Genomic DNA, 15,913 nt, shown 5'->3' with positions numbered 1-15,913 from the left:
TGGGTAAATTCTAGATAATAATGGCTAGGTGAGAAGCCAGGGCACCTGTTTGAGACATTCCCTAGTTTTATTGGTGTTCATCATTTATGTCTTAGCTGCCAAAATCTTCCAGAGCATGTTGTGTTTACCTATCTCTCTCTCGCATGGAAACCATCTCAGTTGATCCATCATGAGAAATGACAATTGGGCTTTGCTTTCTGTTATTTGTTGTTGTTGTTTCTATTTTCCTCCTGGGTACATTCATCCTCTGATATCCGCTCTCACACAGATGCAAATCATCTATTCTAACAAAATTTGCGTGTTACCCACGATCTATGGAAACAACTATTCCTTTATGAAACAAGGAAAGATATTTCTAAAGAACATGTTGCTAGCTGGTAGACCCACAGTCCTGATAATGGATCAGATGCGCTAACTCTTCAATGAAACAAGAAAGAACCACACACTGAATCTTCTTAACATCCTCATGATGAACACAATTAATTCAGAACTGACACACACATATATGTATATATATATATATATATCTTACTACTAACAGACTTTTACGAAGCTGTAGCATAGGACTCTTGGTAACACTTGCTGGATACACAATTTCTAAAGCCATGGTTGAAGCTTGAATATCCAATCAAGGACATCATGTAATCTCAGATGTGTAGTACAACATACTCGATAAAAAGCAACCCAGTGTATTTGACCACGGGCTAGTCAGTTAGTGCGTAGAAAACATCTTCTTTTCATCAGATTTAACCTGAAGCATGGTAGATGATTCCAACGCTCTTCCAAGTGGAAGACTTGAGTTCCATGAATCGAGACATAGTAATATACATGTAGACAAAAAGGTACCTTTGGATTCCTCTCTCTTCCAAGATGAGGTAGCATGGCAGGGAAGAAATCTAAAGTCAATTATGGAACACTCTGTTGGATAAACAAGGAGAGAATTCCATGCACAGAGGACAAATTTCAATGACACCCTGAAATCTCAAAGATACCATTGGGCTTACTGACTTTCACCTCTGTGCAACTTGGTCGTTTTGACTTTGAGAAATGAGGAGTTAAGAATGACCATACTGCAATGCTATACTCACTGCTTCTTCTTTGCTTTGTCCAACTTCCTCGTTGCCCACTGAGAGGCGTACACAATGTGCCTGCTGGCACTGGCAAAGATGCTCTCACAGACAGCTTTTGAGGAAGTCATCAGAAGAAGAGAAATCCTTGCCACAGTGGCTAAAATCTGAGGGGATTGGAAAGGAGGAAATGAATTCAATAGTTGGTTCTGGGAAAGACTGAACTGCTGGCAGACTTGAAGGTCGGGACACTTTAGAAAGTCAAGGTTGCCTAGATGCATTTCCTTTTCTGATAACCTTCATACTTATTATGTTGCAGGCTAAAACTTGGAGAGGTGCTTCCCTTCTGGCAGGACCGGTAAGTGACGCTGCTTCCCATTGTGTCTTTTGTTTGTAGGCAGGCTGCATTCTCGCCTGACGAAATATTTACCTACTGTGTACCACAAGAGATGAGAATTATTTAACGTCCCTCTCATGGCTAAACAACCTAGGCTTCGTCTTGCCTCATGATGGTGGAACACTTGCTATGCCCCTGGCATTGTAGGGGACTTAGCTAGGTAGTCCCAACCCAAGCAAGTGACAAGGATACTACCTAATACCCTTAGTATTTTGAGGTGCATTTGGAAAACCAACAGTTGGGTGAAGTTATTGGCATATTTGACTTTCTTTTGAAGCTACCATTGAAGCTTCCAATTCTAAATAATATATCCAGAAGTACTAAGAAAAGCCTTCTCCCAGCTCCTTCCCTTATCGACATTCAAGCTCAAAGAATTAAACTCTTATTTCTGCCCTGACAGGTGTGGAACCAAAAGGAAGATGATAGGGTGTTAGGAGTCTAGACCCCTAGAGCACAGAACAATAACCCTCACAAATTTCATCTATCCTTGATCCTCTGGCGTGGATACTAAGAGAGCCACCCATGCGTTTTCACTTCCTTGTAAGTAGCATGGAAACATGCAATCTTGCCCTCTAAAATTCAGGTGTATTGCCATAAAGTTTTCGAAAACTCAAACAGAGCTGACAATGAACCATATTTATTCTTTTTATAAATGATTATGGATTATGTTGAGCCAGAAATCTAGTTGTCCATTGTCAGAACAAAACAAAACAAAACTTAGAATATTTTTGGTATTAAATGCAATGCCTTCCTTCATCTTGGAAACTGGGTGGTGTTGAGTACATTTGAAGAAACATGACATGAGAGGTGATACGAAGAGAAGGTTCAGGAATCAGGCACACAGAACCCAACTCCTGTCCCTGTCAATGTCCTGTGGGATACCTGGTGATGTATATGGACCAAAATGTAGCTTGGCCTGTGTGTTGCTTTTTGTTGTCCAAGGAAATATGGAAGGAGCTGGTGGTCATGCGACATACATCACAAAATCCTCCAGAGCATTGACAATTCCAGAACAACTGGAAGGCTCAATACTGGGCACTGTAAGATGGAGAGGAACATACATGGAAGACAGGGAACAGGAGGAGGAAGTGTAAAGGCGGGTTAACATGAAGAGCATAGAATCAAAACCGCAAATTAGGATGTTGAAAAAATCTTATCTAGATAGGAAAAAAAGTCATTTTGCATTCTTGAATGTTTTCTCTATTCTTACCAAATCTTTGTTGAAAAGATTAAATACATAAGTTCAGGGAACATTCACAGTTATCCGATTTGGGGCCAGTGACACCCACCAAAGGCAATGTGTTGACCTCTATTTTTCTCATATGTTGTCAAAGGGGAAAGGCCCTTTAATCCTGTCCTCTGTGTTTCCCCAGAACCTTTGACAGAATGAGCTACATGCCTCCTGCACAGTTTTGAACTTCCTTGTCAAGGCCCAGGAGTCTAGCTCTCTGGGGTTTCACTTGGTAGGTGAAAACTCATGTGTTGAGCGAAGGCCTTTCTGGATCTATGATGACAACAGGTCTCTGAGGACGTTGACTGACTTGAACAGATGCGATCTGAGGTCCAGATATGAGGTCCTCGTGAGACCCATGAGGAGTTCAGAGCCTGCCTTGCACACTTCCCTCTTCAGAGAGGATGAGAACTGTGCAGTATGGCATCAGATTCTGAGATTTTTCGAAAAAGGCCTCATAACAGTACCATACTTTTTTGATACAATCTGCATTACTTTCTATTTTCAAAGAGATAGAAATGATTCCAAGTGATAGGGAGACAACCTTTACTATAGGAGTAGGCACATATATCAGGTAGAGATGACTGTAGGTGCAAATGACGTACTCAAAAAATATGTAAGAACTGATGAATTCGAACGTGCTGCTCATTCCTAGTCTCCGGCGATGTACCCTTGCACATATGTGGTAAAGTGTCAGGAGGTGAGGTTAGGGCTCATGCCAGTAGTCTCAAGAATATTGGAGGACAATGACTGTCCTCGCACTTTACCCAAAGTTGTGTAAAGGCTGACGTATAACAAATAATTAAAGGATGATTCAATTTATATAGAGGGAAAATTGAAATGGTCTTTCCTGTTGGAGGCTGGGTAAATTCTAGATAATAATGGCTAGGTGAGAAGCCAGGGCATCTGTTTGAGACATTCCCTAGTTTTATTGGTGTTCATCATTTATGTCTTAGCTGCCAAAATCTTCCAGAGCATGTTGTGTTTACCTATCTCTCTCTCGCATGGAAACCATCTCAGTTGATGCATCATGAGAAATGACAATTGGGCTTTGCTTTCTGTTATTTGTTGTTGTTGTTTCTGTTTTCCTCCTGGGTACATTCATCTTCTTATTGCCGCTCTCACACAGATGCAAATCATCTATTCTAACAAAATTTGCGTGTTACCCAAGATCTATGAAAACAACTATTCCTTCATGAAACAAGGAAAGATATTTCTAAAGAACATGTTGCTAGCTGGTAGACCCACAGTCCTGATAATGGAGCAGACACGCTAACTTTCCAATGAAACATGAACGAACCACACACTGAATCTTCTTAACATCCTCATGATGAACACAATTAATTCAGAACTGACACACACATACATGTATATATATATATATATATATATATATATATATATATATATATCTTACTACTAACAGACTTTTACGAAGCTGGAGCATAGGACTCTTGGTAACACTTGCTGGATACACAATTTCTAAAGCCATGGTTGAAGTTTGAATATCCAAACAAGGATATCATGTAATCTCAGATGTGTAGTACAAAATACTCGATAAAAAGCAAACCATGTGTATTTGACCACGGGCTAGTCAGTTAGTGCGTAGAAAACATCTTCTTTTCATCAGATTTAACCTGAAGCATGGTAGATGATTCCAACGCTCTTCCAAGTGGAAGACTTGAGTTCCATGAATCGAGACATGGTAACATACATGTAGACAAAAAGGTACCTTTGGATTCCCCTCTCTTCCAAGATGAGGTTGCATGGCAGGGAAGAAATCTAAAGTCAATTATGGAACACTCTGTTGGATAAACAAGGAGAGAATTCCATGCACAGAGGACAAATTTCAATGACACCCTGAAATCTCAAAGATACCATTGGGCTTACTGACTTTCACCTCTGTGCAACTTGGTCGTTTTGACTTTTTGAAAGGAGGAGTTAAAAATGACCATACTGCAATGCTATACTCACTGCTTCTTCTTTGCTTTGTCCAACTTCCTCGTTGCCCACTGAGAGGCGTCCACACTGTGCCTGCTGGCACTGGCAAAGATGCTCTCACAGACAGCTTCTGAGGAAGTCATCAGAAGAAGAGAAATCCTTGCCACAGTGGCTAAAATCTGAGGGGATCGGAAGGGAGGAAATGAATTCAATAGTTGGTTCTGGGAAAGACTGAACTGCTGGCAGACTTGAAGGTCGGGACACTTTAGAAAGTCAAGGTTGCCTAGACGCATTTCCTTTTCTGATAACCTTCATACTTATTATGTTGCAGGCTAAAACTTGGAGAGGTGCTTCCCTTCAGGCAGGACAGGTAAGTGACGCTGCTTCCCATTGTGTCTTTTGTTTGTAGGCAGGCTGCATTCTCGCCTGACGAAATATTTACCTACTGTGTACCACAAGAGATGAGAATTATTTAACGTCCCTCTCATGGCTAAACAACCTAGGCTTTGTCTTGCCTCTTGAAGGTGGAACACTTGCTATGGCCCTGGCATTGTAGGGGACTTTGCTAGGTAGTCACATCCCAAGCAAGTGACAAGGATACTACCTAATACCATTAGTATTTTGAGGTGCATTTGGAAAACCAACAGTTGGGTGAAGTTATTGGCATATTTGACTTTCTTTTGAAGCTACAATTGAAGCTTCCAATTCTAAATAATATATCCAGAAGTACTAAGAAAAGCCTTCTCCCAGCTCCTTCCCTTATCGACACTCAAGCTCAAAGAATTAAACTCTTATTTCTGCCCTGACAGATGTGGAACCCAAAGGAAGGTGATAGGGTGTTAGGAGTCTTGACCCCTAGAGCACAGAACAATAACCCTCACAAATTTCTTCTATCCTTGATCCTCTGGCGTGGATACTAAGAGAGCAACCCATGCGTTTTCACTTCCTTGTTAGTAGCATGGAAACATGCAATCTTGCCCTCTAAAATTCAGGTGAATTGCCATAAAGTTTTCGAAAACCCAAACAGAGCTGACAATGAACCATATTTATTCTTTTTATAAATGATTATGGATTATGTTGAGCCAGAAATCTAGTTGTCCATTGACAGAACAAAACAAAACAAAACTAAGAATATTTTTGGTATTAAATGCAATGCCTTCCTTCATCTTGGAAACTGGGTGGTGTTGAGTTCATTTGAAGAAACATGACATGAGAGGTGATAAGAAGAGAAGGTTCAGGAATCAGGCACACAGAACCCAACTCCTGTCCCTGTCAATGTCCTGTGGGATACCTGGTGATGTATATGGACCAAAATGTAGCTTGGCCTGTGTGTTGCTTTTTGTTGTCCAAGGAAATATGGAAGGAGCTGGTGGTCATGCGACATACATCACAAAATCCTCCAGAGCATTGACAATTCCAGGACAACTGGAAGGCTCAATACTGGGCACTGTAAGATGGAGAGGAACATACATGGAAGACAAGGAACAGGAGGAGGAAGTGTAAAGGCGGGTTAACATGAAGAGCATAGAATCAAAACCGCAAATTAGGATGTTGAAAAAATCTTATCTAGATAGGAAAAAAAGTCATTTTGCTTTCTTGAATGTTTTCTCTCTTCTTACCAAATCTTTGTTGTAAAGATTAAATACATAAGTTCAAGGAACATTCACATGTACCCGATTGGGGCCAGTGACACCCACCAAAGGCAATGTGTTGACCTCTATTTTTCTCATATCGTGTCAAAGGGGAAAGGCTCTTTAATCCTGTCCTCTGTGTTTCCCCAGAACCTTTGACAGAATGAGCTACATGCCTCCTGCACAGTTTTGAACTTCCTTGTCAAGGCCCAGGAGTCTAGCTCTCTGGGGTTTCACTTGGTAGGTGAAAACTCATGTGTTGAGCGAAGGCCTTTCTGGATCTATGATGACAACAGGTATCTGAGGACGTTGACTGACTTGAACAGATGCGATCTGAGGTCCAGATATGAGGTCCTCGTGAGACCCATGAGGAGTTCAGAGCCTGCCTTGCACTCTTCCCTCTTCAGAGAGGATGAGAACTGTTCAGTATGGCATCAGATTCTGAGATTTTTCGAAAAAGGCCTCATAACATTACCATACTTTTTTGATACAATCTTCATTACTTTCTGTTTTTAAAGAGATAGAAATGATTCCAAGTGATAGGGAGACAACCTTTACTATAGGAGTAGGCACATATATCAGGTAGAGATGACTGTAGGTGCAAATGACGTACTCAAAAAATATGTAAGAACTGATGAATTCGAACGTGCTGCTCATTCCTAGTCTCCGGCAATGTACCCTTGCACATATGTGGTAAAGTGTCAGGAGGGGAGGTTAGGGCTCATGCCAGTAGTCCCAAGAATTTTGGAGGACAATGACTGCCCTTGCACTTTACCCAAAGTTGTGTAAAGGCTGACGTATAACTAATAATTAAAGGATGATTCAATTTAAATAGAGGGAAAATTGAAATGGTCTTTCCTGTTGGAGGCTGGGTAAATTCTAGATAATAATGGCTAGGTGAGAAGCCAGGGCACCTGTTTGAGACATTCCCTAGTTTTATTGGTGTTCATCATTTATGTCTTAGCTGCCAAAATCTTCCAGAGCATGTTGTGTTTACCTATCTCTCTCTCGCATGGAAACCATCTCAGTTGATCCATCATGAGAAATGACAATTGGGCTTTGCTTTCTGTTATTTGTTGTTGTTGTTTCTGTTTTCCTCCTGGGTACATTCATCCTCTTATTGCCGCTCGCACACAGATGCAAATCATCTATTCTAATAAAATTGGCGTGTTACCCAAGATCTATGAAAACAACTATTCCTTTAAAAAACAAAGGAAAGATATTTCTAAAGAACGTGTTGCTAGCTGGTAGACCCACAATCCTGATAATGGATCAGACGCGCTAACTCTCCAATGAAACAGGAAAGAACCACACACTGAATCTTCTTAACATCCTCATGATGAACACAATTAATTCAGAACTGACACACACATATATGTATATATATATATCTTACTACTAACAGACTTTTACGAAGCTGGAGCATAGGACTCTTGGTAACACTTGCTGGATACACAATTTCTAAAGCCATGGTTGAAGCTTGAATATCCAATCAAGGACATCATGTAATCTCAGATGTGTAGTACAACATACTCGATAAAAAGCAACCCATGTGTATTTGACCACGGGCTAGTCAGTTAGTGCGTAGAAAACATCTTCTTTTCATCAGATTTAACCTGAAGCATGGTAGATGATTCCAACGCTCTTCCAAGTGGAAGACTTGAGTTTCATGAATCGAGACATGGTAACATACATGTAGACAAAAAGGTACCTTTGGATTCCCCTCTCTTCCAAGATGAGGTTGCATGGCAGGGAAGAAATCTAAAGTCAATTATGGAACACTCTGTTGGATAAACAAGGAGAGAATTGCATGCACAGAGGACAAATTTCAATGACACCCTGAAATCTCAAAGATGCCATTGGGCTTACTGACTTTCACCTCTGTGCAACTTGGTCGTTTTGACTTTTTGAAAGGAGGAGTTAAGAATGACCATACTGCAATGCTATACTCACTGCTTCTTCTTTGCTTTGTCCAACTTCCTCGCTGCCCACTGAGAGGCGTCCACACTGTGCCTGCTGGCACTGGCAAAGATGCTCTCACAGACAGCTTCTGAGGAAGTCATCAGAAGAAGAGAAATCCTTGCCACAGTGGCTAAATTCTGAGGGGATTGGAAGGGAGGAAATGAATTCAATAGTTGGTTCTGGGAAAGACTGAACTGCTGGCAGACTTGAAGGTCGGGACACTTTAGAAAGTCAAGGTTGCCTAGACGCATTTCCTTTTCTGATAACCTTCATACTTATTATGTTGCAGGCTAAAATTTGGAGAGGTGCTTCCCTTCTGGCAGGACCGGTAAGTGACGCTGCTTCCCATTGTGTCTTTTGTTTGTAGGCAGGCTGCATTCTCGCCTGACTAAATATTTACCTACCGTGTAACACTAGAGATGAGATTTATTTAACGTCCCTCTCATGGCTAAACAACCTAGGCTTCATCTTGCCTCTTGATGGTGGAACACTTGCTATGGCCCTGGCATTGTAGGGGACTTAGCTAGGTAGTCCCAACCGAAGCAAGTGACAAGGACACTACCCAATACCATTAGTATTTTGAGGTGCATTTAAAAAAACCAACAGTTGGGTGAAGTTATTGGCATATTTGACTTTCTTTTGAAGCTACCATTGAAGCTTCCAATTCTAAATAATATATCCAGAAGTACTAAGAAAAGCCTTCTCCCAGCTCCTTCCCTTATGGACATTCAATCTCAAAGAATTAAACTCTTATTTCTGCCCTGACAGGTGTGGAACCCAAAGGAAGATGATAGGTTGTTAGGAGTCTAGACCCCTAGAGCACAGAACAATAACCCTCACAAATTTCATCTATCCTTGATCCTCTGGTGTGGATACTAAGAGAGTAACCCATGCCTTTTCATTTCATTGTAAGTAGCATGGAAACATGCAATCTTGCCCTCTAAAATTCAGGTGAATTGCCATAAAGTTTTCGAAAACCCAAACAGAGCTGACAATGAACCATATTTATTCTTTTTATAAATGATTATGGATTATGTTGAGACAGAAATCTAGTTGTCCATTGTCAGAACAAAACAAAACAAAACTAAGAATATTTTTGGTATTAAATACAATGCCTTCCTTCATCTTGGAAACTGGGTGGTGTTGAGTTCATTTGAAGAAACATGACATGAGAGGTGATACTAACAGAAGGTTCAGGATTCAGGCACACAGAACCCAACTCCTGTCCCTGTCAATGTCCTGTGGGATACCTGGTGATGTATATGGACCAAAATGTAGCTTGGCCTGTGTGTTGCTTTTTGTTGTCCAAGGAAATATGGAAGGAGCTGGTGGTCATGCGACATACATCACCAAATCCTCCAGAGCATTGACAATTGCAGGACAACTGGAATGCTCAGTACTGTGCACTGTAAGATGGAGAGGAACATACACGGAAGACAGGGAACAGGAGGAGGAAGTGTAAAGGCGGGTAAAGAGGAAGAGCATAGAATCAAAACCGCAAATTAGGATGTTGAAAAAATCTTATCTAGATAGGAAAAAAAGTCATTTTGCTTTCTTGAATGTTTTCTCTATTCTTACCAAATCTTTGTTGTAAAGATTAAATACATAAGTTCAGGGAACATTCACAGGTACCCGATTTGGGGCCAGTGACACCCACCAAATGCAATGTGTTGACCTCTATTTTTCTCATATGGTGTCTGAGGGGAAAGGCTCTTTAATCCTGTCCTCTGTGTTCCCCCACCACCTTTGACAGAATGAGCTACATGCCTCCTGCACAGTTGTGAACTTCCTTGTCAAGGCCCAGGAGTCTAGCTCTCTGGGGTTTCACTTGGTAGGTGAAAACTCATGTGTTGAGCGAAGGCCTTTCTGGATCTATGATGACAACAGGTATCTGAGGGCGTTGACTGACTTGAACAGATGCGATCTGAGGTCCTGATATGAGGTCCTCGTGAATCCCATGAGGATTTCAGAGCCTGCCTTGCACTCTTCCCGCTTCAGAGAGGATGAGAACTGTGCAGTATGGCATCAGATTCTGAGATTTTTCGAAAAAGGCCTCATAACAGTACCATACTTGGTTTGATACAATCTTCATTGCTTTCTATTTTCAAAGAGATAGAAATGATTCAAAGTGATAGGGAGACAACCTTTACTATAGGAGTAGGCACATATATCAGGTAGAGATGACTGTAGGTGCAAATGACGTACTCAAAAAATATGTAAGAACTGATGAATTATATGTAAGAACGTGCTGCTCATTCCTAGTCTCCGGCGATGTACCCTTGCACATATGTGGTAAAGTGTCAGGAGGGGAGGTTAGGGCTCATGCCAGTAGTCCCAAGAATATTGGAGGACAATGACTGCCCTCGCACTTTACCCAAAGTTGTGTAAAGGATGACGTATAACTAATAATTAAAGGATCATTCAATTTATATAGAGGGAAAATTGAAATGTTCTTTCCTGCTGCAGGCTGGGTAAATTCTAGATAATAATGGCTAGGTGAGAAGCCAGGGCATCTGGTTGAGGCATTCCCTAGTTTTATTGGTGTTCATCATTTATGTCTTAGCTGCCAAAATCTTCCAGAGCATGTTGTGTTTACCTATCTCTCTCTCGCATGGAAACCATCTCAGTTGATCCATCATGAGGAATGACAATTGGGCTTTGCTTTCTGTTATTTGTTGTTGTTGTTTCTGTTTTCCTCCTGGGTACATTCATCCTCTTATTGCCGCTCTCACACAAATGCAAATCTTCTATTCTAACAAAATTTGCGTGTTACCCAAGATCTATGAAAACAACTATTCCTTTATGAAACAAGGAAAGATATTTCTAAAGAACATGTTGCTAGCTGGTAGACCCACAGTCCTGATAATGGAGCAGACACGCTAACTCTCCAATGAAACAAGTACGAACCACACACTGAATCTTCTTAATATCCTCATGATGAACATAATTAATTCAGAACTGACACACAAACACACACAGATATATATATATATATATATATATATATATATATATATATATATATATCTTACTACTAACAGACTTTTAGGAAGCAGGAGGATAGGACTCTTGGTAACTCTTGCTGGATACACAATTTCTACAACCATGGTTGAAACTTGAATATCCAATCAAGGACATCATGTAATCTCAGATGTGTAGTACAACATACTCTATTAAAACGCAGCCCATGAGTATTTGACCACAGGCTAGTCAGTTAGTGCGTACAAAACATCTTCTTTTCATCAGATTTAACCTGAAGCATGGTAGATGATTCCAACGCACTTCCAAGTGGAAGACTTGAGTTCCATGAATCGAGACATGGTAACATACATGTAGACAAAAAGGCACCTTTGGATTCCCCTCTCTTCCAAGATGAGGTTGCATGGCAGGGAAGAAATCTAAAGTCAATTATGGAATACTCTGTTGGATAAACAAGGAAAGAATTCCATGCACAGAGCATAAATTTCAATGACACCCTGAAATCTCAAAGATACCATAGGGCTTACTGACTTTCACCTCTGTGCAACTTGTTCGTTTTGACTTTGAGAAACGAGGAGGAGTTAAGAATGACCATACTGCAATGCTATAGGCAGTGCCTCTTCTTTGCTTTGTTGAACTTCCTTGCTGCCCACTGAGAGGCGTCCACACTGTGTCTGCTGGCACTGGCAAAGATGCTCTCACAGACAGCTTTTGAGGAAGCCATCAGAAGAAGAGAAATTTTTGCCCCAGTGGCTAAAATCTGAGGGGATTGGAAGGGAGGAAATGAATTCAATAGTTGGTTCTGGGAAATACTGAACGGCTGGCAGACTTGAAGGTCGGGACACTTTAGAAAGTCAAGGTTGCCTAGACGCATTTCCTTTTCTGATAACCTTCATACTTATTATGTTGCAGGCTAAAACTTGGAGAGGTGCTTCCCTTCTGGCAGGACAGGTAAGCAGTGACGCTGCTTCCCATGGTGTCTTTTGTTTGTAGGCAGGCTGCAGTCTCGGCTGACTAAATATTTACCTACTGTGTACCTCTAGAGATGAGAATCATTTGACGTCCCTCTTATGGCTAAACAACCTAGGCTTCATCTTGCCTCTTGCTGGTGGAACACTTGTTATGGCCCTGGCATTGTAGGGTACTTAGCTAGGTAGTCCCAACCCAAGCAAGTGAATAGGATACTACCTAATACCATTAGTATGTTGATGTGTATTTGGAAAACCATTAGTTGGGTGAAGTTATTGGACTATGTGACTTTCTTTTGTAGCTACCCTTGAAGCTTCCAATTCTAAATAATATATCCAGAAGTACTAAGAAAAGCCTTCTCCCAGCTCCTTCCCTTATGGACATTCAAGCTCAAAGAATTAAACTCTTCTTTCTGCCCTGACAGGTGTGGAACCCAAAGGAAGATGATAGGGTGTTAGGAGTCTAGACCCCTAGAGCACAGAACAATAACCCTCACAAATTTCATCTATCCTTGATCCTCTGGCGTGGATACTAAAAGAGCAACCCATGCGTTTTCACGTCCTTGTAAGTAGCATGGAAACTTGCAATCTTGCCCTCTAAAATTCAGGTGAATTGCTATAAAGTTTTCGCAGCCCGAAACAGAGCTGACAATGAACCATAATTATTCTTTTTATAAATGATTATGGATTATGTTGAGCCAGAAATCTAGTTGTCCATTGTCGGAAAAATCAAAACAAAACAAAACAAAACGAAGAATATTTTTGGTATTAAATGCAATGCCTTCCTTCATCTTGGAAACTGGGTGGATTTGAGTTCATTTGAAGAAACATGACATGAGAGGTGATAAGAAGAGAAGGTTCAGGAATCAGGAACACAAAACCCAACTCCTGTCCCAGTCAATGTCCTGTGGGATACCTGGAAATATATATGGACCTAAATGTAGCTTGGCTTGTGTGTTCCAATTTGTTGTCCAAGGAAATATGGAACTAGCTGGTGGTCATGTGACATACATCACAAAATCCTCCAGAGCATTGACAATTGCAGGACAACTGGAAGGCTCAATACTGGGCACTGTAAGATAGAGAGGAACTTACATGGAAGAAAGGAACAGGAGGAGGAATCCTAAAGTAGGGTTAAGAGGAAGAGCATAGAATCAAAATCGCAAATTAGGATGTTGAAAAAATCTTATCTAGATAGGAACAAAGTCATTTTGCTTACTTGAATGTTTTCTCTATTCTTACCAAAATCTCTGCTGTAAAGATTAAGTACATAATTTCAGGGAACATTCACAGCTACCCGATTTGGGGCCAGTGACAACCACCAAATGCAATGTTTTGACCTCTATTTTTCTCATATGGTGTCAGAGGGGAAAGGCTCTTCAATCCTGTCACTGTGTTTCCCCACCACCTTTGACAGAATGAGCTACATGCCTCCTGCACAGTTGTGAACTTCCTTGTCAAGGCCCAGGAGTCTAGCTCTCTGGGGTTTCACTTGGTAGGTGAAAACTCATGTGTTGAGCGAAGGTCTTTCTGGATCTATGATGACAACAGGTATCTGAGGACGTTGACTGACTTGAGCAGATGTAATCTGAGGTCCAGATATGAGAACCTTGTGAGACCCATGAGGATTTCAGAGCCTGCCTTGCACTCTTGCCTCTTCAGAGAGGATGAGTACTGTGCAGTTTGGGATCAGATTCTGAGATTTTTCGAAAAAGGCCTCATAACAGTACCCATACTTGGTTTGATGCATTCTTCATTGCTTTCTATTTTCAAAGAGATTGAAATGATTCCAAGTGATAGGGAGACAGCCTTTACTATAGGATTAGGCACTTTTATCAGGTAGAAATGACTGAAGGTGCAAATGATATACTCAAAAAATATCTAAGAACTGATGAATTCGAACGTGGTGCTCATTCCTAGTCTCGGTCGATGTACCCTTGCACATATGTGGTAAAGTGTCAGGAGCGGATTTTATGGCTCATGCCAGTAGTCCCAAAATATTGGAGGACAATGACTGCCCTCGCCCTTTACCCAAAGTTGTGTAAAGGCTGACGTATAACAAATAATTCCAGGATCATTCAATTTATATAGAGGGAAAATTGAAATGGTCTTTCCTGTTGGAGGCTGGGTAAATTCTAGATAATAATGGCTAGGTGATAAGCCAGGGCACCTGTTTGAGACATTCCCTAGTTTTATTGGTGTTCTTCAATTATGTCTTAGCTGCCAAAATCTTCCAGAGCATGTTGTGTTTACCTATCTCTCTCTCTCGCATGGAAACCATCTCAGTTGATCCATCATGGAAATGACAATTGGGCTTTGCTTTCTGTTATTTCTTGTTGTTGTTTCTGTTTTCCACCTGCGTACATTCTTCCTCTTATTGCAGCTCTCACACAGATGCACATCATCTCTTCTAACAAAATTTGCGTGTTACCCAAGATCCATGAAAACAACTATTCCTTTAAAAAACAAGGAAAGATATTTCTAAAGAACATGTTGCTAGCTGGTAGACCCACAGTCCTGATAATGGAGCAGACACGCTAACTCTCCAATGAAACAAGAACGAACCACACACTGAATCTTCTTAATATCCTCATTTTGAACATAATTAATTCAGAACTGACACACACACACACACACACACACACACACACACACACACATATATATATATATATATATATATATATATATATATATATCTTACTACTAACAGACATTTAGGAAGCAGGAGGATAGGAATCTTGGTAACTCTTGCTGGATACACAATTTCTACAACCATGGTTGAAACTTGAATATCCAATCAAGGACATCATGTAATCTCAGATGTGTAGTACAACATACTCTATTAAAAAGCAACCCATGAGTATTTGACCACAGGCTAGTCAGTTAGTGCGTACAAAACATCTTCTTTTCATCAGATTTAACCTGAAGCATGGTAGATGATTCCAACGCTCTTCCAAGTGTAAGACTTGAGTTAGATGAATCGAGACATGGTAACATACATGTAGACAAAAAGGCACCTTTGGATTCCCCTCTCTTCCAAGATGAGGTTGCATGGCATGGAAGAAATCTAAAGTCAATTATGGAATACTCTGTTGGATAAACAAGGAAAGAATTCCATGCACAGAGCATAAATTTCAATGACACCCTGAAATCTCAAAGATACCATAGGGCTTACTGACTTTCGCCTCTGTGCAACTTGTTCGTTTTGACTTTGAGAAACGAGGAGGAGTTAAGAATGACCATACTGCAATGCTATAGGCAGTGCCTCTTCTTTGCTTTGTTGAACTTCCTTGCTGCCCACTGAGAGGCGTCCACACTGTGTCTGCTGGCACTGGCAAAGATGCTCTCACAGACAGCTTTTGAGGAAGCCATCAGAAGAAGAGAAATTTTGCAACAGTGGCTAAAATCTGAGGGGATTGGAAGGGAGGAAATGAATTCAATAGTTGGTTCTGGGAAAGACTGAAGTGCTGGCAGACTTGAAGGTCGGGACACTTTAGAAAGTCAAGGTTGCCTAGACGCATTTCCTTTTCTGATAACCTTCATACTTATTATGTTGCAGGCTAAAACTTGGAGAGGTGCTTCCCTTCTGGCAGGACAGGTAAGCAGTGACGCTGCTTCCCATGGTGTCTTTTGTTTGTAGGCAGGCTGCAGTCTCGGCTGACTAAATATTTACCTACTGTGTACCTCTACAGATGAGAATCATTTGACGTCCCTCTGATGGCTAAATAACCTAG

At 41.0% G+C, this 15,913-nt stretch overlaps 4 non-coding genes across 4 annotated transcripts; all 4 read left to right on the top strand.

Moving 5' to 3' along the window:
- The first annotated feature begins 2,964 nt into the window (after nt 1–2,964).
- Nucleotides 2,965–3,029, top strand: LOC132647317 (small nucleolar RNA SNORD109A). The gene has a single exon (XR_009585685.1). It is a non-coding gene; the product is annotated as a small nucleolar RNA SNORD109A (small nucleolar RNA).
- A 3,515-nt stretch (nt 3,030–6,544) lies between these two features.
- LOC132647759 (small nucleolar RNA SNORD109A) lies at nt 6,545–6,609 on the top strand. The gene has a single exon (XR_009586102.1). It is a non-coding gene; the product is annotated as a small nucleolar RNA SNORD109A (small nucleolar RNA).
- A 3,488-nt stretch (nt 6,610–10,097) lies between these two features.
- On the top strand, nt 10,098–10,162 carry LOC132647369 (small nucleolar RNA SNORD109A). The gene has a single exon (XR_009585737.1). It is a non-coding gene; the product is annotated as a small nucleolar RNA SNORD109A (small nucleolar RNA).
- Nucleotides 10,163–13,708: 3,546 nt separating this feature from the next.
- On the top strand, nt 13,709–13,773 carry LOC132647670 (small nucleolar RNA SNORD109A). Its single transcript, XR_009586016.1, has one exon. It is a non-coding gene; the product is annotated as a small nucleolar RNA SNORD109A (small nucleolar RNA).
- The last annotated feature ends 2,140 nt before the right edge of the window (nt 13,774–15,913 follow it).

Source organism: Meriones unguiculatus, chromosome 14 (assembly GCF_030254825.1).
Source record: "Meriones unguiculatus strain TT.TT164.6M chromosome 14, Bangor_MerUng_6.1, whole genome shotgun sequence".
NCBI classification, from domain to species: Eukaryota; Metazoa; Chordata; class Mammalia; order Rodentia; family Muridae; genus Meriones; species Meriones unguiculatus.
This window is presented reverse-complemented; position numbering and strand designations above follow the sequence as displayed.